Source organism: Macrotis lagotis, chromosome 1 (genome assembly GCF_037893015.1).
Source record: "Macrotis lagotis isolate mMagLag1 chromosome 1, bilby.v1.9.chrom.fasta, whole genome shotgun sequence".
Classification (NCBI taxonomy): Eukaryota; Metazoa; Chordata; class Mammalia; order Peramelemorphia; family Peramelidae; genus Macrotis; species Macrotis lagotis.
Genome location: NC_133658.1, coordinates 69,394,070 through 69,420,473, shown reverse-complemented (window position 1 = coordinate 69,420,473; position 26,404 = coordinate 69,394,070).

The following is a 26,404-nucleotide window of genomic DNA, read 5'->3' as shown; positions in this document are numbered from 1 at the left end:
ACCTTATTTCCCTAAAATCTAGCAATGCAGGTTTCCTTTTTTGTTTCTCTCACACAGTACTCCATCTTCTGACTATTTTCAGCATCTTTTTTCCTTTTCGTGGAATTTTCATTAAACTCATCTCTATATCTTAAATTCTTCAATTTCCTTTGTCAGTCAAATTTCCACCTTTTGTAATAAGTTTTCTTCTTTCTTCTTTATCCTTATTATATTCCCTCTGAGACAACTTACCATATTTATTTCTTGTCTTTAGATAATTGCTTGCATATTGTCTCTCATTAAACTCTAGGATAAATGAGAAGAGGGCCTGTTTACTTTCTTTTGTTTTTAGCTTTAGTTTTTAGGATTTTATATTTTTCTTTGTAGCTTCAGTGTGTATCACAAAGTTTACAAAGAATAGATTCACTAAATGCTAGTTAACCAACATTCATTAAGACGGCACAGTATTAAGATGGCACAGTAGAAACAATAGTTACAAAGGATTTTCCCTATAAGTCTCAAGCACATTTCCTATAAAAGCATCTAGCCTAAGGAGGCATACACACACACACACACACACACACACACACACACACACACACACACAACACACACACACACACACACACACACACACACACAGACATGGCATTCTGCTAATGAGGCTCAGGTATAGGATGAACACATGGAATAAGAAAATAATACCTATAACTCTCAAATGTCTCTATATTTGTTCATTATTATTGTGACTTAAGGCTTCTCTTTCCTTGGTACGATATCTCTATCAAGATTCCCTACGGTCTGGTCCTCTTCCAAACACTATTTCCAGTCATCAGAGACAATTCTTTCCTGAGTCCATAATTGGCTCAGTTCTCTATAATGTCTCTCTCATTCTCTCTCTCTCTCTCTCTCTCTCTCTCTCTCTCTCTCTCTCTCTTTTATTGTTATTTTATTTTATTTCATCAATTAGTTGCAAAGATAGATTTCATCATTCATCATTTTGCTATTTTTTGAGTTCTAGAGTTTTCTAATTCCCTCCTTTCTTCCCACCCTCCCTATGACAGTTAGTAATATGATACAAATTATATATACATATATATATATTCAATTGTATTCAACATATTTCCATGCATGTTTGTCATGTTGTGAAAAGAAGAATCAGAACCACAGATGGTAAAAAAGCATGAGAAAAAGAAAAAAGAAAATGTAATTCTCTGGATGTGGATGGCATTTTCCATTACAGACATTTTTAGAATTGTCCTTGATCACTGAGTCATTATATGCTTCATAGTTGATCATCACACACTGATGCTGCTAATATTTTGACCTGCTCACTTCACACAGCAATAGTCCAGGTAAGTATTTCCATGCTTTTCTAAGGCCTGCCTGCTCATAATTACTTACACAACAACAATACTCCATCACATTCATTTGATCAATCATTCCCCAAATGATGAGCATTCCCAAAATTTTCAATTCTTTGCACTACCAAAAAAATCCAACTGCTACACATATTTTTGACATGTAGGCCTTTTTATGATCTCTTTGGGATATAGATCCAGTAGTGCTATTGCTGTATCAAAGAGTATGCACAATTTTATTGTCTTTGGATGTAATTACAAATTATTCTCCAGAAAGAATGGATCAGTTCACAACTCCACCAACAATTCATTTGTGTTCCAGTTTTCCCACATCCCTTCCAACATTTATTAGTTTTATTGCTTATCATTTTAACCAAATTTATGATGTTTTAAATTGAGAGATTAATTATTGCAAAGTTACCTGGCTAGTAGTGATAAGGAAATGTGAAGAAAACTCCTCCCCTCCCCTCTGAGCTTTGTATTATTAATACAAGAAAAAGGCAAAGATTGATACGCCTCTCAACAATCTCCCTACTCATAGGTAACTCTCTTCTATGCTGCCATTTTCCATAATGCACAAAACTCTCCTGTTTTGACTTGTCTCAGACCTGTCAAGCTTGTTTTTTTCTTTTCTGTTTTTGTTTTAACTAGGCCACCAGATATATGAATGATTTCCTGTTCAGCAATGGAAAAATGTCTGATAATTCTATTAAAGTTAACATTTTCATGTGTCCAAAAGGATAACAAACTTGCAAAATGAATTTCTTACTAGACAATATCTCTGTTTTCTAGACCTTTAATTTGATGAGCTAAACCGGGGTGGGAGAGAACACTTTCCTGGATCCTTGTTTCCAGAAACTCACCTTCCTGCAAAATAAAAGCCAGACTTAAATTCACAATCCTTAGGACAACTATCACCCTCTTCAGCAAGTAGAGATTAGAGAAATTGGAGACCTCTCAAAAAATCTTTGATTCAAGGAGCAGGTGTATTACAGCTATCTCTTAATTTCTCAAACAGTTAAATGGCTTCATCATGCGCCTTGATTGGCTGTCTTCTTCCCCATATGATATGCAGTATGAGATGATGAGATATGGCATGATATATCATAAGGTATGAACTCATGATATAATACATGATATGAATAAATAATATTATGATAAAACAAAATAAAATGTATTTTAATACTATATAATGTCAAATGCTTTAAATACTGTCTGAAAATAGATGTCCATCAATTGTGAAAAGTTTTCATCTCTTTTAATATATGCATGCTATGCAATTTCAACTTCACTGTAATAAATTAGGAGCATGAAAAATAGTGCTGTGGGAAAACATTAACGGATGAAAACTGAAGTAGTAAAATAAAAGGACATTCAACATAACTTCAATCATGCAAATCAAAAAAAGAACAGCAACAACTCAAAGTGTACACTGAAATTATAATGACTAAGCTGGACGCTGACAAAGTGCAGAGATCTTTTCTTCATATAGATGGAGGCATGTTGAATTTTTTCATGTATTGCTTAGTTTTATGGAACTATTTATTGCTTTACTCTTTTAATAATTATTTGCCCTATGCAACGATTCACCCATAGGATAGTGTTGATCAAAGGATACATTAGGAAATTATTGCCTCCATACATATTTTAATGAATACGTTTTTAGTAATAGTTCTAGGTGCTTACCAAAGCATTATTTTCTGTCTCCAGTAATTTCATGGATGCAAACTGCCTTAACTTGTCTTGGCTACATGAATAAGTCTAATATCTAGGAAATATTCCTGCTTCTTTACTCCTTGTCAAAACTATAAATGAATTATCATGCCAAACATTTTGGGGAGGTATTTCTAAACTAGCATATATGAAAAGCAGGGAAGTCATGATAGTGAAGAAACATGAAACCATTTCATATTACTGCAATGGTAATAACTAAAGATTTTTAGTATGAAGGTAATGAACAATAGGATGGCAGATCATGGTCACAATCTTCAAATACTTGCATGACTGTTATATGATTAAAAATATAGATTTGTAATTGTTGATCTCAGGAGACAGAACCAGAATAAAATCACAGGAAGAATTTACTTATTATTAATAAAAACTTGCTTAATTTGTATTTAAATCTTGAAATAATGATAAATTGTGAGGTATTCCCATCAGAGGAAGAAATAAGGTAAAGTATGTTTATAGACTACATTAGGCAAACCTCATGTTGGTAACAGGGTTCTGGATCCTCTCTTTCTTTTATTTGGTTGATATTAGCTTATAAAATATCTCCCTGCATCTTATCTTTCAATATCATAATCCGTTCTGTAGACATTTGTTGTTAAATATTTCTTAGAATTTTCACATATCTAGAAGTTTATCAGATTTATAAGCAAACAGTTGTTGAAAATGACTAATAATTATTTTAATTTCCTCCTCATTGGTGGGAAATTCAACTTTTTCATTTTTGATACTGGTAAATTGTGTTTCCTCTTTCTGTTCTAAAATTAACTTTAAAAAGGTCTATATATTTTAATTTTTTTTCATAAAACCAACTGTTAGTTTCACTTATTATTTCATAGTTCCCTTACATTCAGTTTTATTAATTTCACCATTGATTTTCAGAATTTCTCATTTTATTTTTTGGGGAGGGGGAAGGCAGTGGGGTTAAGTGACTTGCCTTAGGTCACAGAGCTCAGTAATTATTATGTGACTGGATTTGAACTTGGATCCTCCTGACTCCAGAACTGGTGCTCTATCCACTGTGCCACCTAGCTGCTACTAATTTGGTTTTTCATAGGGAATTTTTATTTGCTCTTTTTCTTGCTTTTTTAAATAGCATGCCCAATGTATGGATCTCTTTCTCTATTATCTTGATATAGGCATTTAGAGATATAATATTTCCCTTAAAAACTGCTTAGCTTGTGTCCCACAAGTTTTGGTATGTTATCTCCTTATTGTCCTTGTCTTGGATGAAATTGTTTAATTATTCCTGTGATTTGTTGGTTTGACCCACTCATTCTTTAAAATTAGGTTATTAGGTTTTCAATTAATTTTAGGTTTTTCATTACATTTTATTATATGCATTTTTTATTGCATCATGATCTGTAAAGGATGAATTTAATACTTTTGTTTTCCTGTATTTTATTATGAGGTTTATATGCACTAATATATGTTCGGTTTTTGACGGGTGCCATTTATTGCAAAAACAAAGGTATATTTTTGTATCCCCATTCAATTTTCTACAGAGTTCTATCATGTCTAACTTTTCTAAAATTCTACTTATCTTTCTAACTTCCTCTTGCTTATTTTATTAAATTTATCTAACTATGAGAGAATGAGATTGAAATCCCCCACTTGTATAGTTTTGCTGTCTTTGCATTCCTGCAACTCATTTAACTTCTCTTCTAAGTTGCTATTCATAGGTGACTAGGTGGTGAAGTGGATAGAGCACTCCCCTTGGAATCAGGAGTACCTGAGTTCAGATCTGGCCTCAGACAATTAATAATTACCTAGCTGTGTGACCTTGGGCAATCCACTTAACCCCATTGCTTTGCAAAAAAAAAATTAAAAAAAACAAGAAACAACTAAGTTGCTATTCTTAGGTACTATACCACTTTATACCTATAGGTTTAATCTTAATATTAGTTCTTTATATATGGTAGCTTTTAGAAAATAAGATTTCTTTCCTAATCTATTTTAACAAGATCTATTTTTACTTTTGCTTTGTCAGTGATCAAGATTGTTACTACTGCTTTTTTAACTTCAGAAGAAGTATTATATATTCTGTTCAAACCTTTTCCATATATATCTATATCTAGGTAGATAGATACATAGATAGATAGATAGACAGATAGATATCTGCTTCAAATAGGTTTCTGCTAAACATCCAGTTTGCTATCTGCTTCTCTTTTATAGGAGAATTCATCTCCTCCACAAATACAGGCATGATTACCAACTCTGTATTTCCCCCATCCAATTTTTATACTTTTTTTTCTTTCCTTTTCCCTCATCCCTCCTTAACAATTGATTGTTGCTTCGCAATCAGCCCTCCTGCTATCAGTCCTTTTCCCTTTTCTTCTCCCTTTTCCCTTTTATTTTAACCTTAATGTTTACTTAACTTTTACTTTCCTCCTCTCTTTTAGCAGTTCCTTCTTCTCCTTTCTTTTACCCTTCCCCCTACCCCCACCATTTCCCTGTAGAAGAGAGTAAGATTAACTCAGTGCTCACATCCTCTCTTTTTTCATTGTTACATATTATTTAATTATCTTCTAAAACCTTGCCTTCTCCCAATATAATTCTTCTTTTTATCTTAATTGTTCTATACCTGTGTATACACCTCTATCAAGATACATTCCTTTTATATGTACTGATAGAAGTACAATTCTCAAAGTCTGATGGAATGATTTATACATATCATTACTCATGATAACTTCAGGCCTATAGCCTCTGTCAAGTACACTTCCTTCAACTGTTCCATTAGAAAGACAATTTTCAAGAGCCATAAACATCATCACAGTATAATAAATTTTATACCCATTTGCTCTTTCCAAGTATATTGCCTCCAATAAACCAAACTGAAATATTACTATCGCAACCTAAAGTATAAGGTAAAGGGAAATCACTTTATGATACAGTTTATACTCATAGCCTCTAAAAACACTCCCTCTAACTGCTCCAATACAAAATACAACTGTCATGAGGCAAAGTTTCTGCTAAAGCATCCTCATTTTCATGATCAATCTATAGCCATACCTTCTATGCATGCTTCTTTTAACTAATCTAAGAATTATACAATTTTAAAGAGTTAAAAGTATTGCCTTCCCATGTAGGGATGTTCACAGTTTAAATAACATTTTCCTCCTTCTTTTAACTTCTTTATGCACCTCTTGAGCCTTTTATTTGAAGATGAAATTTTTTCACTTCTCGTCTTTTTATCAGGTTAGTTGTAAAGCCCTCTACTTCATTAAAAATCCATCATTTCCCCTAAAAAAATAAGCTGAATGTTTCAGGGTAGTTGAGTTTTAGTTGGAATTTCAGTTCCTTTTCCCTCTGGAATATCATATTACAGGTCTTATGATCTTTTATTGTTAAAGGTAAAAGTCCTGCTAAATTCTACTTTGACACCCTGGTATTTAAATAGCTTGTTTTTGGCTCCTTGTAGGTTCTTTTCTCCATTAGGTGAGAATTCTTAAAATTGGACACACAATTCCTTGAAGTTTTTATTCAGAAAATATCATTTTTTAAGGAAGATCAATGAATTCTTTCAAGAACTATTTTGTCTTCCTTTTTTAGGATGATAATAGGGCAGTTTTTTCCATGATAATTTCTGGAAAGATGATGTCCATACTCTTTCTGATTATGAATTTCAGGAGAACTATAATTCATTAGATATCTCTTCTAGATCTATTTTCCAAGTAAGTTTGTTTTTCCCTACAGTTATTTTACATTATATTCTATTTTTCAACATTTTCGTTCTATTTAATGAAACTTTGTTATCTCAAAGTCATTAATTTCCATTTGTCTAACTTTCATGTTTAAGACTTTTTTCTCCATTTAATTTTTCTGTTTCCCTTTCCAACTTGTTATTTTTATGGTTTGATGAGTTACATTTCCTTTCTAGTTAGCCATTTTTACTTTATAAGGAGCTGATTTATTTTTTTACATTTGGCCAACTTTACTTTTAAAGGAAGTGATTTATTCAGTCAAATTTTCATAACTCTCCCACATGACTCTCATTCATTTTATATTTTTATTTCTATTTTTTTAGAAAGACATTATGTATTTGGAGTTTTACAGTCTTTTCCCCTAGTCTTGCTTCTGTCCCCCCACCCTCCACAGAAAGTGGTCTGTTATTATTTACATTATTTCCATGCTATACATTGATCTAAGTTGAATGTGACGACAGAGAAATCACAGACTTAAGGAAGAAAAATAAAGTATAAGGAATAGCACAATGACAAAATGAGATGACAGTTTTTATTTCCAAAATTGTGAGTTAATAACTTGGGTCTTTGTTCAAACTCCACATTTGTTTCTTTGGATACAGATGACATTCTCCATCACAGATAGCCAAAATTGTCCCTGGTTGTTGCACTGAGGGAATGAGCAAGACCATCAAAGCTGATCATGACTCTCATGTAAGGGTGTACAAAGTTTTTCTGGTTCTGTTCATTTAGCTCAGCATCAGTTCATGGAAATCCTTCCAGACATTCCTGAATTGCCATCTCTCCTAATTTCTAATAGAACAATAATGTTACATGACATAAATATACCATGGTTTGTTAAGCCATTCCCCAATGGAAGGGCATTCAGTTAATTTCCAATTCTTTGCTACCACAAACAGGGCAGCTATCAATATTTTGTACAAGTGCCGTTTTTACCCTTTTTCATAATCTCTTCAGAACTGAGACCTATTAGGTGTATTGCTGGATAAAAGGATATGCACATTTTTGTTGCCACTTAGACATAATTCCAAATTGCTCTCCATAATGGTTGGATGAGTTCAGAGCTCCACTAAGAATGTATTAGTGTCCCAAGATTTCGCACATCCCTTCCAACAATAAACAGTTTCCTTTCTGGTCATACTGGCCAGTCTGAGAGGTGTGAAGTGGTACCTCAGAAATGCTTTAATTTGCATTTCTCTAATATGTAGTGATTTAGAGCAATTTTTCATATGACTATGGACTGCTTTGATTTCCTCATCTATAAATTGCCTTTGCATATCCTTTGACCATTTAACAACTGGGGAATGGCTTGTTTTTTGAAAATTTGACAAGATCTCAGTATATTTTATAAAGGAGTCCTTTGTCAAAAATACTAGTTTTAAAAATTGTTTCCCAACTTACTACATTTCTCTTGATCTTGGTTACAGTGATTTTGTCTGTGCAAAAGATTTTTAATTTAATGTAATAAAAATTTTCTAGTTTTCTTTTAATGATTTTCTCCATCTCTTCCTTGGTCATATACTGCTTACCTTTCCATCGATTTGACAGGTGAACTACTACTTGATCTTCTAGTTTGTTTGCAATATTGTTTGTGTGTGTCTGTGTGTGTGTGTGTGTGTGTGTGTGTGTGTGTGTGTATGTCTAAATTCCGTATCCATTTGGATCTTATCTTGGTATAGGGTGTGAGGTATGTCTATCTCTATCTCTATCTCTATCTGTATCCATATCCATATCCAATCATATCCATATCCATATCCATATCCAGCCATAGCCATCCATATCCATAGCCATCTCCATCTCCATCTCCATCTCCATCTCCATCTCCATCTCCATCTCTATCTCTATTTCTATCTATATCTATATCTAAATCTATTTCTTCTACACTAACTTCCAATTTTCCCAGCAGTTTTTATTGCAGAGAGAGGATTTATCCCAATAGCTGGACTCTTTGTCTTTATCTAACAACATATTACTATAATCATATCTTGCTATTGCACCTAATCTATTCCTCTGATCCACCACTATAATTCTTAGCCAGCACCAGATGGTCTTGATGAAAAATGCTTCTTGCTTTTGATTTTATTAATTTCTCCTTTAATTTTTGTATCTGGTAAGGCTAAGCCACCTTCTGTTAACCTTTTTTTCATTGAATCACTGGAGGTTTTTGGCAGTTTAATTCTCCCTGTGAATTTACTAACAACATTTTCTAAATCATTAAAGTAAATTTTTGTAATTTTGATTGGTAGGACACTAAACAGGTAGTTTAGTTTTGGTAGAATTGTCATTTCTATAATATTTGCTCGACCTGTCCATGAGTAGTTTTATATTGACCCAGTTATTTAAATCTGATTTTATTTGCATGAGAAGTGTTTTGTAATTGTTTTTAGAAAATTTTTATTCTGTCTCAGCAGATAGACTCCCATGTATTTTATGTTGACTGATGGTACTTTGAATGGTATTTCCTTTTCTAGCTTTTCTGCTGTTTCTTGCTAGGCATATTTAGAAATGTTGAGGATTTATGAGGGTTTATTTTTTATCCTTTGTCTTTCCTAAAGTTGCTAATAATTTCTAGTATTTTTAGAAGATTTTGGGGGATTCTCTAGGTATACCATCATATCATCTGCAAAGAGTGAGAGTTCTTTCTCTTCCTTCCTAATTCCAATTCTTTCAACTTCTTTTTTCTTCTCTTATTGTTTGAAGTCAACATTTATAATAGAATATTGAATAATAGTGGTGATAATAGGCATCCTTTTTTCACCCTTGATCTTATTGGGAATATCTCTAGCATATCCCTGTTGCATATAATGCTTGTTGATGTTTTCAGATAGATAATGCCTATTTTCTAAGGAACAGTCAATTTATTTCTACATTTTCTAGTAGTTTTTAGTAGGAATGGGTACTGTATTTTGTCAAAAGCTCAGCATTTATTTCTTTAATAATATGATTATTGATAGGTTTGTTATTGATATAATTAATTATACCAATAGTTTTCCTAATATTGAACCAACCCCGTATTGCTGGGATAAATCCTACTTGGCCATAATGTAGTATCCTAATGATAACTAGTTGTAATCATTTTGCTAAGATTTTATGTAAGATTTTTGCATCTATATTCATCATGGGGATAGGTCTATAATTTTCTTTCTCTGTTTTAACTCTTTCTGGTTTAGGCATGAACATTATATTGGTAGAAAGAGTTAGGCAGAGTTCTATCTTGACCTATTTTCTCAGAGTTTATTTAGAATTGGAACCACTTGTTCCTTAAATGTTTGATAAAGTTCACTTGTGAATCCATCTGGCCCTGGAGATTTTTCATAGGGAGTTCAATAATGATTTGTTAAATTTATTTTTCTGAGATGGGGTTGTTTAGGTATTTAATTTCTTCTTCACTTAACCTGGGCAACTTATAATTTTTCAAATATTCATCCATATCACTTACATTGTCAAATTTATTGGCAAAGAGTTGGCTAAAATAGTTCTTAATTGTTACTTTAATTTCTCTCTCATTGGTGGGGAGTTCTCCTTTTTCATTTATGATACTAGCAAATTGTTTTGCTTCTTTTCATTCTAATCAAATTGACCAGAAGTTTATCAAATGTTATTGTTTTTTTCATAAAACTTACTCTGGATTTTATTTATTAATTCAATAGTTTTCTTCTTTTCAGGTTTATTCATTTTTCCTTTAATTTTGAAAATTTCTGATTCGGGATTTAGTTGGGGGGATTTAATTTGTTCTTTCTCTAAGTTTTTAGCTGCATATTTAGTTGATTGATTTCTTCTTTCTCTAATTTATTCATCTATGAATTTAGACATATATGTCCCCTGACAAATGCTTTGAGTTAATACCATAGGTTTTGGTATGTTGTTTCATTATTTTCATTGTATAGGAGGAAATCATTAATTCTTTCTATAATTTGCTGCTTGAGCCTCTAATTTTTTTTTCAAATGAGTTTATTTAGTTTGAAATTACTTTTTTGCATATATATCTTGCTGACCCAATATTGCATATGATTTTTATTGCATTATGATCTGAGAAAGGTGTATTCACTATTTCTGCCTTTCTGAATTTGATTATGAGTTTTTTATTTCATAGTACAAGGTCAAATTTGTGTAAATGCCATGTGTGCAGGAAATAATATAATCCTTTCTATGCCCATTCAATTTCCTCCATAAATCTATCATATCTAAGTTTTCTAACAATCTATTTACATCCTTAACTTCATTCCTGTTTATTTTATGAATTGATTTCTCTAAATCTGAGAGTGGGAGGTTGAGGTCTCCCACTAGTAGATTTTTTCTGTCCATATCTTCCTGTAGCACTTACAACTTCTTCTCTAAGAATTTGGATGATATCCAATTGGGTGCATACACAGTCAGTATTGAAATTACTTTATTGGGGGAGGCTAGGTGGCGCAGTGGATAAAGCACCAGCCCAGGAGTCAGGAGTACCTGGGTTCAAATCCAGTCTCAGACACTTAATAATTACCTAGCTGTGTGGCCTTGGGCAAGCCACTTAAGCCCATTTGCCTTGCCAAATAAAAAAGAAAAAAAATGAAATTACTTCATTAGCTATGGTACCTTTTAGGAGGATATAGTACCTTTATTATCTCTTTTAACACTATCCATTTTTGCAGTTGCTTTGTCTGAGATATGAATTGCTACCCCTGCTTTTTTTCCACTTCAGGTGAAGCAAAATATATTTTGCTCCAACCTTTTACCTTTACTCTATAGGTCTCTGTCTGTTTCAAAGGAGTATCTTGTAAGCAGGATATTGTAGGTTTCAGGTTTTTAATCTACTCTGCTATTAACTTACTTTTTAAGGGAGAGTTCTTCCCATTCACATTCGACTAAATCTTTATTGCTGTGCATGCTATCGTCCCTCTGCTTGTATTTTCCTCCTTTTTTACTTTATCTATATTCCCCAGTATTTCATTTCTGAATACTGCTACCTTCAGTGTGTTTGTCTTTCTATATTGACTGCCCCTTCATTCCCTTTCCCTTTTCCCACTATTTCTCCCCTACCTTTTGTTAGTCACCCTTTCTCCCCCCTCCCTGTCCCACCATCCCCCTTTCCTCTTTTAATACTTGAAAGTTAAAATAAGTTTGTGTGTAACTTAACATTAAGTCAAGTGAGATTCACATCCTCCTTTCTTCCCCTCTATTTCAATAGGTCTTTTGTATCTCTTAATGCAAGAGATTTACCTCATTCAAGGTCCTCCATCCTCCATCCTTACTATCCCCCTTTTTAAGGAGGTATTGTTTTTAAGTCATTCTATCTGAGTCACAGAAAAGTCATGACTGTCCATCACTTCTAGCTAAGTATATATTTTCTCTAATAATGTTACAATTCTCAAGAGTTATGAGAATCTTTCTCTCAGGTGGGGCTATAACTAATTTCATCTTGTTGGAAAGAGGTTTTGTTTCTTTAACCTCTTTTTTTAACCTTTTCATGTCTCTTGAGCCTCCAGTTCCATGTCCAAATTTTCTATTTAGCTCTGGTTTTTTCATCAAGAGATGTTGGAAACTCCCAGTTTGTTAAATGTCCATCTTTTCCCCTGGAAGAGAAAGCTCAGCTATCCTTGGTAGTGGATTCTTTGCTGCTTTACAAGCTACCTTGTTCTTCAGAATACCTCATTCCTGTCCCCTTGATCTCTTAATGCTGATACAGCCCGAATAATCCTTATGGTGTTTCTTTGGCTAAATTATATCTTTTTGGCTGCTTGCAGGATTTTCTCTTTTATCTAATAGTTCTGGAATTTGACCATAATATCACTTGCTGTTTTTTTAGGCTCTCTTTCCAGAGGGGATCGCTGTATTCTTTCAAAACCTATTTTGCCCCCTGGTTTCATGATATCAGTTCAGTTTTACATCACTAAATCCTGTTATATTAAGTCCAGGCTTTTTTCTCTTCAGTTTTTCATTTTTTCCCTTCTTAATCTACTCTCGAGGTAAGTGGTATAGCTGATGAGGTATTTTTAGATTTTCTCCTGTTTTTTTCCATTATTTCATTTTGTTTAGCAGACTCTTGTTGTGTCATAAAGTCATTAGTTTCCACAGACTCCATTCTTTTTTTTTCTTCATTTACCTTTTCCAACTCCTTTTGTGAATTGGTCAGTTGTATTTTTGAGAGAGGTTTCCATTTGACCAATTGAGATTTTGAGAGAATCACTTTCTTTTTGCACTTATCCAATTGTATTTTCTAAGGATTTGTTTTCTTGTTGCAAGGTGTTAATTTTCTCTCCCAAATTTTCCAATTGATTTTTAAACTCCTTCCTCATTTCTTCAAGGAAGTCTTTTTATGCTGGAGACCAGATCATATTCTCCAATGGTCCAGGTCTCTCTGAGTTAGCGTCTTTTCCTCCTAGTAATTTTTCTATGGAGTCTCCTTTCCAATGGCCTTTCTACATTTTCCTATGGTCTTGTTTTGGGGAGCGGCTGGTTCACAGCCTTTTGGTTTTGAGATTCCTAAATGCTATAATCACTGGCTTTAGTAACTCCAAGTGGGTTGGTCAGTAGAATGTGTTCTTTGCTTTCTTTGTAATGTCTGTGACCTTGATTTGAAGTCCTCTCCCTTGCCCTGGTGGGGATGGTTGAAGCTGTGGAATGCTTTAATCTTTGAACAATGGTGGGTTTTGCCCTATGGCAAGCTAATTGCTCTCCCTATTCACAGCTGAGGGAACTTTGCTGCTCACACCTGAGCCTTGGGTGGAGGTGCGCTGTAATTGTGTTTGTCCTGGAAATTTGCTTCAGCCTAAATTAAGGTAGGGGCTCTGATTTTCTCCAAAGCAGAGGGGCCCAGGAATTGATGTCTGCAACTTTCCTGCAGTGGAACACTCCCTCCAACCCTGCTAGCAAAATCCAGACTGTCAGTGCCACAACCAATGCCTCTGATCCTTAGTTGGCCCATGGCCCCACCACTGATCAGGCTAGTCCTGTTCTCGGCCTCTCAGGCTCTTGCTCTGTCCTGTGTTCCCAGCAGGGTCTGCCCTCTGTGTCCAGGCTCACCCATGATTCCGGAAGATAAACCTTGAGGTAGATGTTCTTCCCCTAGGTTCTCTTTCTGAATTTTGTATTTTGGGTTTCTGTTCAGAGGTTTGTTTCATATTATATATGAGGAAAGATCAGGAGACTTTGGCACTGTGCCTGTCTTCTCTCTTCCATCATGGCTGGAAGTCTCTCTTGATCATTTTGTATATTTTTCTTCCCTCTCACAGCTTTGTTTTTTAAAATCCTTTTTGAGCTCTTCTAAGAGATATTTTTGGACTTGAGACAAATTCATACACTCTTTTGAGGCTTCACATTTAGGCATTTTGTCACTGTTTTCTTCCTCTAGGATGGCATTTTTATGAGACTGTTAGTTATCTCTGGCTAGTATTCATTTTGGGTTTTTGCTCATCTTTATAATTGACCTCTGCTCCTGGGGCACAGGGGATACAGTCCCAATCATTTTGTGCTGGGGCTGGGGGACTAGACCCCGGCTAACTGCTTAAATATGATGTTTCAGGTGTTATCAGCATGTTCCCTGTTGAGAGTGGCCTGATCCAGTCCCATCTTCTTCATTAGCATTTCAGGACTCAAACTTTGCCTCATCAATGGTCTGCTGCATCATTGGCATGCTGAGTCCATACCTGAGTGCACTGTTGCTAGAATTTCCCCCTGCCTTTCTAGCTCTCCTAATTTCCCTTAACACTCTTAAGATTAATCTTTTTTGGAGGTCCTCCATGATATCTTTAGTTAAGAACTTGTTTCATTGTTTTTTTTGTGAGTTCCATTGCTTTAGGGTCTGTTTAGAGGCTTTATTTAAAGTTGTTTCAGGAAAAGGTCTGGGAGTTTCCCAGTTGCACACTGCCATCTTGGCTCCTATGCATATTATGAACCATTCTTTACCAAAACCAGACAACTTTAAGAAACATAAATGTGTCTACATTCTCTTCTTTAAGGTGACCATGGAACCTCACTGAGTCTAAAAGATGAATTAAAAAAAAAGATATCACCTTCCATTAGTAGGAAAAGCTTCTCCATGTTAACTTTCTACACCAATGAATTCAATGACCCATTTCCTATCTTAAGCATATTTAATAATCATGACTAGAAATAATCTATTTTATGAAATTTTAAATAGTTTCTATGTTATTGTAATCAGGGAAGCATAACTTTGAAATATGGGAGCTGAAGTCAGCACCTGATTCTAGCAACTTGAAATAAGGGGATAAAAATTTCCTAAATTACTGAGAATAGGAAATAAAATTAAGAAGACTTACATTCCCTGGGCAGTGTTTATTAAAGGCCAATTCAGTATTTAGCAATTGCATAGTTTTTGAGGGAAAATAGGTGTAACAGCAAACTGTTTGTGGCTTCTTGAATGAATAGTGAAAACCTTGGCATTTTCTTTTAAAGTTCTTGAGTGAATTTTCCCTACTTGTACATGTCTACTTTACTTTTACATATTTCCTGTGTAAAATATTTTGTATTGACCAGGACTGCATGAAATGTGAAAACTAAAGAGAGGAAATGTGCATATAAATGTGCATATAAAATTCCATATTCATCATTCAAAGTAAGGCACAAAATATAAGATTCATAGAATGGATAGAGATAGCACAGATTATGAAAGATTTTTTAACCCCCAAAACAGGCATTTTTATTTGATTTAGATTTTATCTAGGTTTTATATTTGATCTAGGTCATAACAGGAAGTCCCTGGAGTCTTTACATTTGGATGGGAAGAGGAATGATATAGTGACTTCTATGCTTTGTGGTAAATCATTTTGCTGAGTGAAGGAAAGAATGAAGTGGAGAGAGTTAGCAAATTATTACAATAATATATATGTGAGGTGATGTTGGTCTGAATTAGGATAATAGAAGTTCTAGAAGAGAGATATTATAAAAGTAAAATCAATATGGCTTGGCAAGAGATAGGATGTGGAAGGTTAGAGTGAGAGATTAAAGGATGACACTGAAGTTGTGAACCTGGGTAATGTGGAGGATATAAATATAAGCAATAGTAATGGGGAAGTTAGGAGGACAAGAAGGTTTCATCAATAGACAGGTGAATTTCCTAGTTTTACAGATCAAGAAATAGTCAGGATTTCAAATCAAATTCTCTGTCTTTTGTTTTGCTCTTGTTTCCAATAAATTACACTGCCTTCTCATCCCTGGTTCTTCACATACTATTTCCCAAATAAATATTTTAAAGCTTTCTGGGTTTTATTGCTGTTTATATTTTGTTGTTTTAATTGTATAGGGATAACACTTTAAGCACAGTCCCTGGTAAACAGATAGTCACGACTATGTATTTGAACAATTTGTAAATATGAATTAAAGGGACAAAAATAGTTAGACTTTCCTGCCAAGTTTCTTAGACTGGGAGTTCTATCAGTGCATAGTTTACCTCCTTTAAATTTACTGCTGACTTCACTCGAGCAGAAAATAGTTTTGAAGACAATGAAAAATGCACCACTTTATTTCCCTGAGGTGTTCACTGTATAGTAGGACTTCAGCAAAGCTAATTTTATACCAAGAGACAAACAACAAAGTTAATCTTCAAATGCAATATATATGTATATATATATATATATATATATATATATATATATATATATAAAATATATATATTCACCAAATTATTTTGCTAAGTATTGATTCCCTATTCTTTGTTAGTAATCTTCAAAACAAATTGGAGAGTTCTTATATATGTTTGCAGCAACAATGCTAATCAGGGAGGGTTTCTATGTAATTAGTATTGCAAGGAGTTGCTAACAGAAATTGCATCAAGAAAGAAATGGCACAAAACTCCAGTGTTTGAGGCTGAAAAGGATCACAAAGATCAACTAATCCACTGTCTTCATTTTGTAGAAGAGTAAATAAAGTTTCAATAAAAAAAAAGAAAGTTATCAGGAGGTACATTCTTCTGGGCGCCAAATTAGTGATAGGATCATCAGTTCCTTGAATTAGTTCTTGAAAGCCATTTAATTCAACTGTCATATTACAGGTGAGGAAATTGAGACAGAAAATAAATGACTTGTTCAAGGTTACACATTTCATTGGATCTCTGGGGCAAACTATTAATTTAACTGGCTTACAAAAGGCTTCAGAACTCTCTCCAAAGTTCTTAATTCTCTGCATCACTTTTTATTGAGAAAGGACAAGTTTCATACATTTGGAAATAGAAGATCCCTTAGAACTCATTAAATCCAATTTTTCTCATTGTGTAGAGTAAGAGTATTTAAAATTCAGAGAGAACTGACTTGCCCAAGGTAATATAGAAAATAACAAACCCTTATTCTTTCACTTCAAATCCACTGTCTTTTCTACTACAACAATCTATAATTAAGTGATGCCACAGGATCATAGCATAAAACTGAGATATTGGGATTTCCTAAAAAGAGTGCTTATCCAACAAATGCCTAGGTGAAAACTTCTTTATGCTAACATATGTGCTAAAAGAGAGGAAAAAATATTGTATCCTCTATTTAATTCTTTGTAAAATAGTCAAGGAATGTGTGTGATGGAAAAATCAGTCAAGTCAATAAGCTTTTATTAACTGTTTGATATGTTCCAGTCACTGGGCTAAGCACCAAAGATAAAATGAAAAGCAAAAAAGTCTCTGCCCTCAAGCAGCTCAAATAAGAATAAGGGAAGCTATTTGAAAATTATTATAACTAAACAAGATATAGACAGTGAAGATGAAAGGTAATAATAACAAAGAGAAAGGACCGTGGTAGGCAAAACCAAGAAAGGCTTCCAACAGAAACTTGTATTTCGGTTTACTCTTAAAGATCTTCCTTTACTTTCCACTTACTTCTTTACTCTCTGAGAATGTAGGAGGCTGAGGTGACAACCAAGGTGAAGGAAACTGCGATTAGCCTAATGAGTCACTGAAATTGTTCAATAAATTTTTCTCAACTAACAGACTAATCTTGTGGTCATCTTTCATATCCTTTTCAAGAAATAATATTCTATGAAATCTTAAGAAGTTATGATTAAGGTAGTTGGATTGGCTCTCTCCCAGGGTGCTAAAAAGCAGAGTACTAACAATATTGAGTTAAGGCCCATTTTCTACATCCTGCTTGGCCCACTCCTAGGAATCCTCCCTTCCCCAACCACCACAGCCTCAGCATTGATAGCTTGACCCTATTTCTTTTCACACCCATCTACCCCAAGCACAGCAACCTTCACTGTTCTTTGCAGTAGTGGCACCTTCCTTAAGGAGGCAAAAACCTCCAAGTGTGAAGTGCTTCCTTTCTTTCTCCTGTAGCCTACCGGCGCAGGTACATTAACAGTTTCCTCCCTTCTATCTAGCATACCACCCCACTCTGTTTATAGTTACAGATTCAGTAATTATAGCTCTGAAATAATATGATCTTTTGTTTCAAACTTTTTTTCCACCTTCAAACTAAACAATTTGTGAATCAATTGTGTTTAATATTTGAGAGCCTAGTAAAAAAAAATGGAGAAATAGCTACGTTTTAATTAGTTCACATTTTAAAGGTTTTCTTTGTCTTTGTATGTGTGTGTGTTTATGTGTTTGTGCTTGACCTCTGGTATTATTATGGAAAGATGATGGCCCATTAGAGTAATCAGTCAATCAAGAACTATGAATCTCCCAAACTAATTAAAATGATTTAGAATCCATGGATTATGCAATAAACATTAAAAACTAGAATACATTTCCATTTTAACAAGAGGGCTGCAAATTTCAGCACTCTACTAAGTTGGGAAGAGTATTATAACATGAACCAGCTGCCATGATACTGTGCTAATTATTCAAAATTAGGAGATTTACAATTTTCTAACTAGGACAGAGTATCAAAAACAAATACACACATGGACATCTTTTTCATGCAGAAAAATATGAAAGAAACAATTGGAAGAAAAGCTCCACCATGGCTTGGAATGTTTTCTGCCAATTTTCCTTCTTTTTAAAAACTGTTCCTGGGGTGAGTGATAGGGTCCCTGTTCCATTATACAAAACCTCTCCATTTCCCCTATAAGTCATTTTCCCTTCTCTCCTCTGGATTCTGAGTTCCCTCTTCCTCTTCTATTTCCTTTATTTGTCATTCAAATCTCTCTCTAATGCTGTTCCCTTTTCCCTCATTCCACCACCTAGCATAGTATAGTAGAAAATTTTTTTCATTCATGGTCTAAGTTCAAATGGTGCCTTTGTTAGTTCATTACCTCCATAAACTTGGACAGATTATGTAACTTCAATGTTCCTTAATTTCCTTGTCTGTAAACTGAGAATAATAATATCTGTACTAACTACTATGTGGGAGTATTGTATTTTTTCAACATTCAAGCCCTAAAGAAACATGAGCTGTTTTTATTCTGATTGATATTTGTTCTCTTTGAGATTTAATTTTGTCTTTAGAAAAATAGAGACAGTTATAGAGACGAGTTTATTAGTTCATTAATTTAGGGGACTTTTGTGACAAACGCCTACCAGTTCAGGTTGGCACCTATGTTTCGACTTATACTTTTAGAACCTTGCCCAGAACATTGAGAATCAATGTCATTTCTAGTGATGAGCATGGAACCTCATAGAACTTCCCTTTTGTGGAAGATCCTATCCTGCCTTGATGTTCCTTTTGTTATCTGATTCTTTGAACTTCAGAACCATACACCTTCTCTCTTTACCTTCTTCCTAGTACTCCCTTGCTTTGCAGCTGCATTTTGAATGTTGTCCTGCCCCCATTAGAACGTAAGTTTATTGAAGACAGGGCCTATCTTTTATAGTTTGCATTTGTACTCCAATGTTTAGAATATGATATGGCACTTTATTTCTACAAATGTTTGTTTCTTTCACATAATTTTCTTGAGGGAGCACTGGATTTAGCATCAGAGTGCCTAAATTAAATTATTTCTTCTCTACAAAAGTCAATTCTTGCCTCAATAAAGATATCAGACCCCCATGACTCCAAAAGTATAACCCTAATTGCCATGTTCCTTCTCAACATATTTTTCCCTTGTATTAAAAATTCAACAAATATTTATTAAATATCTAGGAAAAGGAGAATATATATATATATATATATATATATATATGTATATATGCCACATGACAGGACAAATATAAAGTTAGGGAAGAGATAACTCTACTAACATTATTGTTTTATGAAGTTCCCCTATATGTTATCATATCATATATATTGATTATAATGAAAGATGACTCAACAAATTCAAATCAGTTGTTTTGTCAGAGGTTCTAAAATAGACACTGTATTAACAAAGTATGTGTACTTAAATGATTTATCTCAAGAGTTTACATTTTAGTAGCAAAGAGCCAGTCAGACAGAAATAGAGATTGAGACAGAGAGAGGGGGATAGAGAGCAAGATCAAGAGCAAGGGCAAGAGCTAAAGAAGAGGAGCAGTAGGAAAACGTGGAGGGAGCAGGTGGAGGGGGAGGAGGGAGGATCAAAAGGGAGGAAGGAGAGGGAGGAGGAGAGGGAGGAGGGGGAGGAGGGGAGGATGTAGGGTCAAGGGGAGAAGGGGGAGGAGGAGAGAGCAACAGGAGGGAAGAGAGGAAGAGGGCTGGAGGAGGAAGGGGAAGAGGAGGAGGAGGCAGGAGAGAAGAGGAGGGGAGGAGGAGGGAAGGAAGGAAGGAAGGAAGGAAGGAAGGAAGGAAGGAAAGAAAAAAGAGAGAAAAAGACCATAGTTATTAAAACATTTGCTAGAGGGACAGCTAAGTGGTGCAGTGGATAGAGCACCGACCATGGATTCAGGAGTACCTGAGTTCAAATCTGGCCTCAGACACTTAATAATTATCTAGCTCTGTGGCTTTGGGTAAACCACTTGACCACATTTGCCTTGAAAAAAACCTAAAAAAACCCATTTGCTAGGTACTTAGCCTAAAACTACTGGCATTAAAAAAATAAATAAGGAGAATGGAGTTGATACTCCATTACAAGTTGTACATAAAAAACTTGAAGTTTCATGTTCCATTTTTTTTCTTTCTTTCATACCATGTCAGTGAAATGCTTGTTTTATTTCTGAAGTTCAGAATAAAATGAATGAAATGAAAAAAAGAAATGAAGCATGTCTAGCATTCCTCATGAAACCAATGAACAAGTAATAATGAGATAATTTTGAACAAAAGAAGAATAGCTAAAAAAGGTCAAATAGAGTGCCTTAAGAAATCCAATAAAAGAGGGATCACTTCCATCTTGGGGAGCAAATAAAATTTTATGAACAATGTGACAACTGAACATATGAGCAACTTGGACATTAAAAGAGAATGATTTTATCAAGAGGTGCTACTATTTTGGTGATCCAAAGAGATGAATGTACATAAAATAAAAAATTCTTTAAATATATATTTCAATTATATTATATGTAACAAGAAATTGTGCAGAACTAAGTGTGTTTCTAAGTACCAGAAAATGTGCTAATTGCATATGAAGATAAGGGAGTAACTTTTTGTTGGTTCTAGGTCTCTTACCCAGCTGGAAGCTTCCTACCCCCTTCTATGTATTTTGGCAATGTCTATTAATCAACTTTTAAAAAGAGTAAGGAAATGATCTTATATCATACCAAATGTCCTTGAGTTGAGGTAGTGAAAATGGATAAACTGACCAAATGATTTTCAGACTACAAGATACTAATATATTTTTGATGATTTAATATGTAAATTTATTCATAAGAAAATGCCACCTTATATAAAATATCTCTTCCAAAAGATACATAAATTTATAAAAATGTATAACTGACATATCAATTAATTTTATTCCAATGATCTTCTGATTAAAACGTGCCATCACAATTTTCATTATTATTATATCATTTTCAATATCATTAGATTTGTTGATTCATTTGGTGTGTTTGGATCTTCTGTAATTAAAATTTCCATGAAGATCACCTGAATCAGGAAAAAAGTTTTGATTTAGGTGTAAAAACATCCTTAATTTGTGAGGATTTAATTTTGACTACTGAGCAAAGAAAGATAATGTTACACAGGGAAAATTTTATGATTAGACAAAATAATCAGTCTAGCCTTTAAACCAATGCATAAGAGATCAAAACGATTTTTTAATCACATGGTGCCTCAGTATCCAGAACAATAATGAAGGCATTCCAATCAAGAGTCTGAACAGAAATCATATGGAGGGAAGTTGATATTTTCTATTTGTTTTACCTCAACCAATCCCACTTGTTCAAGTAAATTAGGTTTCTGACATCCCGCCAGTGTTCATTTATGCTGGTGGCAGTAACTGCCATAATCTCAAGGAGACAGAGAAATACCTTTTTTTTAACATCTTTTTAAATTTTAGACAATGGGGTTAAATGATTTACCCAAGGTTATAGGGCTTGACAATTATGTGTCTGAGACTGGATTTGAACTCAGGTCCTCTTGACTCCAGGGCTGGGGCACTATCCACTCTAATACCTAGCTGTCCCTGAGAAATATTTTTGAAATAGACATACCCAGGCAGTGAAATTTAGAGCTCCAGCAGAAATGGAATAATTGAAGGATGGGGGCTGACTGGCTATCTCAGAAGCAGATTAGCACAGCTTATCAATATATTGATCTGGCTAGCAGAAATGCTATATACTTTGCAGTTCAAATGATGAAGACTCCAGGATTTCCAAAGAACCAAGACTAGAAAAATGACCCTTTGACACCTGTTCTCTACAATCTGCCTTACTTTCATTGATTATACTTTAATATATTCCACTCTTTAATGTATTGTTCACTTTCCCCAACAGTTTCTGGGAATGATTTGGGAGTAGCCAGTCACTTTGAAAGATATGAATCTTTTGGTCATGAATTCTTCTCTTAGGCAAAAACTGGAATTGCAATTTCTTCAATTTTCTGCCAATTTCCTTTGATGTCTATTACAAACACATACATATGTTTATATATAAATATCTATATAAATATATATATATATATATATAGTGTTTGTATATAAACACATTTATACATGGGTATGTATATACATATATTTGCTATATAAATATACATATAAGTATATACATATGAATATATAAGTATACATATATATATAAATATACATATAAGTATACATATATGCATTATTTGTGTAAGAAGAATTTTTAAATGATTGATTCTGAAATATTCATTTTCCTTATAGTGGATTTCAGCAAAAAAAAAAAGACTGAAGATTCCACAGTCAGTCACAGTACAAATCATATTTGAAGGGAATTACCAAAATTCAGAAGCAGGCACTCACTGGCATAGAGAATTCGAGATAACTCCCTGTGCCAGGGCTTGGCACCTTCTCTGAAACCGATGGTGGTTCAGAGCTTTGGGTCTGCATGTGTCAGTGACCCGGGTGAACCCGGCTGTCACGTGCTTTGTGGCCCTCACTGGAGCCTGTAATGAAACTTTCTTTTTTGAAAAATAAAAAGTCCCAGTTCCTAACCTCTTCATGGAACCCCTTTCTCCCAGAGGGGGCCTGTATTTTTACTTCTTAATGTTCCTATCAATTGGGTTCTATCCATAGACAAATTCAGTGCATTCCGACGCTATTCATACCATTTGAAACTTGCTTCCCGAAACTTTCTTAGATGCCTTTAGAAAAATGAATATTTTTTCCAGCCTGGATCATGGGAAAGCCTGCCAGGGAAGGTGAGGACTTCCGGGTGAGGGGTCGCAGGTCGCCAGGCACGTGACTGGGCGGTCCTCTGTCCATCATGGCCGCACCGGAAGGCAGGGAGGCTGGCGCGCAGGCCAAGGGCCGCCCTTCCGGTACAGTTTTCCGTGGGCCTTGGGCAAGGTCCATCCAGCAAAGGCCCCTCTGCGGAGCGGCCAGCCTGCGTGGCGGCCAGAGATAAGAGCCGCACCACGGCCGTCTCCAGACCCACCCGGGGCTCGAGAGGCTGCTGGGCAAGGCGGCCCGCTGTGCTGCCCCACATCCGGGGACTATGGTGACCCAGAAAATGGAGGCATCTCAAGGCCCAGGTACGTAATGGGACTCTGAGGCCCAATCCGGAAACCACTCCCAGGCACATGCCAATAAAACCAGAGATGAGTGGTGACCTGGGGCAGAGGGGGAGGAGCCCTGCCTTACCTCTGCCTGACAGATCCTGCGCATGCCCACTTTGGTATTGATGTCATCAGCGGAGGTGAGACACCCTCAACCCTCTCTGACTCACTTCAAGACTGGTCCCTGAATACATATATATATGTGTATATATATATATATATATATATATATATATATATATATATATATATATATATATATATATGTGTGTGTGTGTGTATGTGTATAATTGCATGTGTGTAAATGCACATGTGTTTGTATTGTATATGTGCGTATGTGTATAGGAATAATTGTAGAAATCTATATTATGCATTATATATATGCATTTATTTATTTCATTGAAATTTAAAGTGCACTTCTAAAGTTCTTGCAGCGTGTAAAATTAATTAGTAAATTGGTCAGGCATATCATGAATTGGCAAAATCAGAAATTCCAGTCCATTGGCTTAACTAATGAGTACCCTGCTTGCCCTTCTCTGTTCCAATAATCTTCCTAAGAGTAACTGAATGGGGCATGACTCTCTTTCAAATCTTGTGCCAGAGATGTTCACTATAGGAAGGGCGGGGGACCCATTTGTGGCTTTTCTCACTAAATGATATTAACAAATTTCCACAATATTTTACCTTTTTAAAATCATTCTTCCCAATCACTGAAAACTGCTACAATATTTTTGTTTTAAAAACACATTTCACAATCATTAGCAAGTTTCTACAGCATTTTACAGTGTTAAAAGCACATTCTTCACAATCAAAAGCGGGGGAGGGCCTGTAGTGTTATCACCTTTCAGCTGATGAGTCAGCCTTGGACTCACAAATTATAATTGATTGTCAAGTGACCAGGGTGAGAGCTGAGGGTCCTGCACAGTCATATCTTTTTCATTTCAAGTCAACTGACCTTCCATTTTTCCTTTCCTGGCTTTTGGAACTTTCTTAAAAAAATGGGGGGGGAGAAATACAGGGCAACAACCTACACACTCACCTATATCCTAAAGAACATGTACTTCTAGCATACATGCTAATCACAATATTAGAAATAAATGTATTATTAAAATGAGGAGGGAAAATGTGCTGCTTTGAAAAAGGATATGCAATCCCAAGTATATCACAGAGGGGACTATTGAAGCCAGAAAAGCGGGCGGGGGGGGGGGGGGGGGGGGGAGTCTTTGAATTATTTCTGGCAACAGTCTCATTCAATCTAGTTGAGATTTTTCTATAGAAGGATAATGAACTGTCAGATAATTTATAATTAAGCCTTGTGATTCACACTTCAAGATAAAATGTTTTTAAAGGATTCATTGAGCTAGTTTCATCTTGCAGAAATGAAAGTCTCATAAATACATGGTCTGTGTTTCTAGTGCAAGCCTATGTAGTCCTAAGTAGACTTAGGGCTCTCATTAGATTTTAGCCTTCCTTCTGCAGGGTTTTGTGAGGATTAGATGAGACAACAGATGCATCCATTGAACCTTAATCAGGAATCCACAGTAATTTCCATATAAGTATAGGGAAGAGATATTGAAAACAAGGCAATGGTTCATTCAAGACACAAAGAAGTATGAATCGTTCCTTCCAGAATTAAAAAAGACCAAAAAAAAAAAGAGTTACTTCCTCCTCCCCCCCCCTCCCCCCTCCTCCTCTGAAATGATCTGGAAATATTATTAAGAAATTAAGAAATAGAGTAATAAATCAGTGGATTAGGATAAGTTCAAAAGAAACTGTAGGGAATGAATACAGTAATCTAGTGTTTGACAAAAGCAGACAGTAACTTCTGGGATAACAACTTACTATTTGACAAAAATTGTTGGAAAAACTTAAAAATAGTATGACAAAAGCTAGGTATAGACCCACATCTCACACCCTTTACCAAAATACAGTCAAAATGGAAACAAGATTTAGATATATAAATATGACACAATGGATAAATACATAGAACAAGGAATACTCTATCTATCAGATCTATGGAAAGGGGATAAATTTATGAACAAACAAGAAAAAAGAGTACTTTATAAACTGGAAAAATAAATGATTTTTGACTATATTAAATTAAAAAGCTTTTGCACAAAAATTCAATGCTGCCAAAATTAGAAGGAAAACAGAAAACTGGGAAACAATTTTTACAACCAGGATTTCTGATAAAGGTCTCATTTCTAAAGTATATAGAGAATTGCATCAAATTTATTAGGTTGCAAATCATTCCTCAATGGATAAATGTTTAAAGGATATGAATAGAAGGTTCAAATGAAGAAATTATAGCCATAAATAATCAAATGAAAAAATTCTCCAAGTCATTATTGATTAGAGAAATGCCAATTAAAACAACTCTGATGTATCACCTCATACCTATCAGATTGGCAAAGATGACAAAGGGGGAAAACAATTGATGTTGGAGAGTTGTGGGAGGATTGGGATATTGATGCATTGCTAGTGGAGTTGTGAATGGAAACAACCTTTCTGGAAAGCAATATGGAAGTATGTCCAAAGAGCAAATAGAAGTGTTCATAGACTTTGACCCAGCAATTCCAATTCTACTTCTGTATCCAGAAGAAATAAAACATGCAAAATGTCCCATATGTTTCAAAATATTCATAGTAACTCTTTTTGCAGTGGCAAAGAACTGGAAATTAAGGTG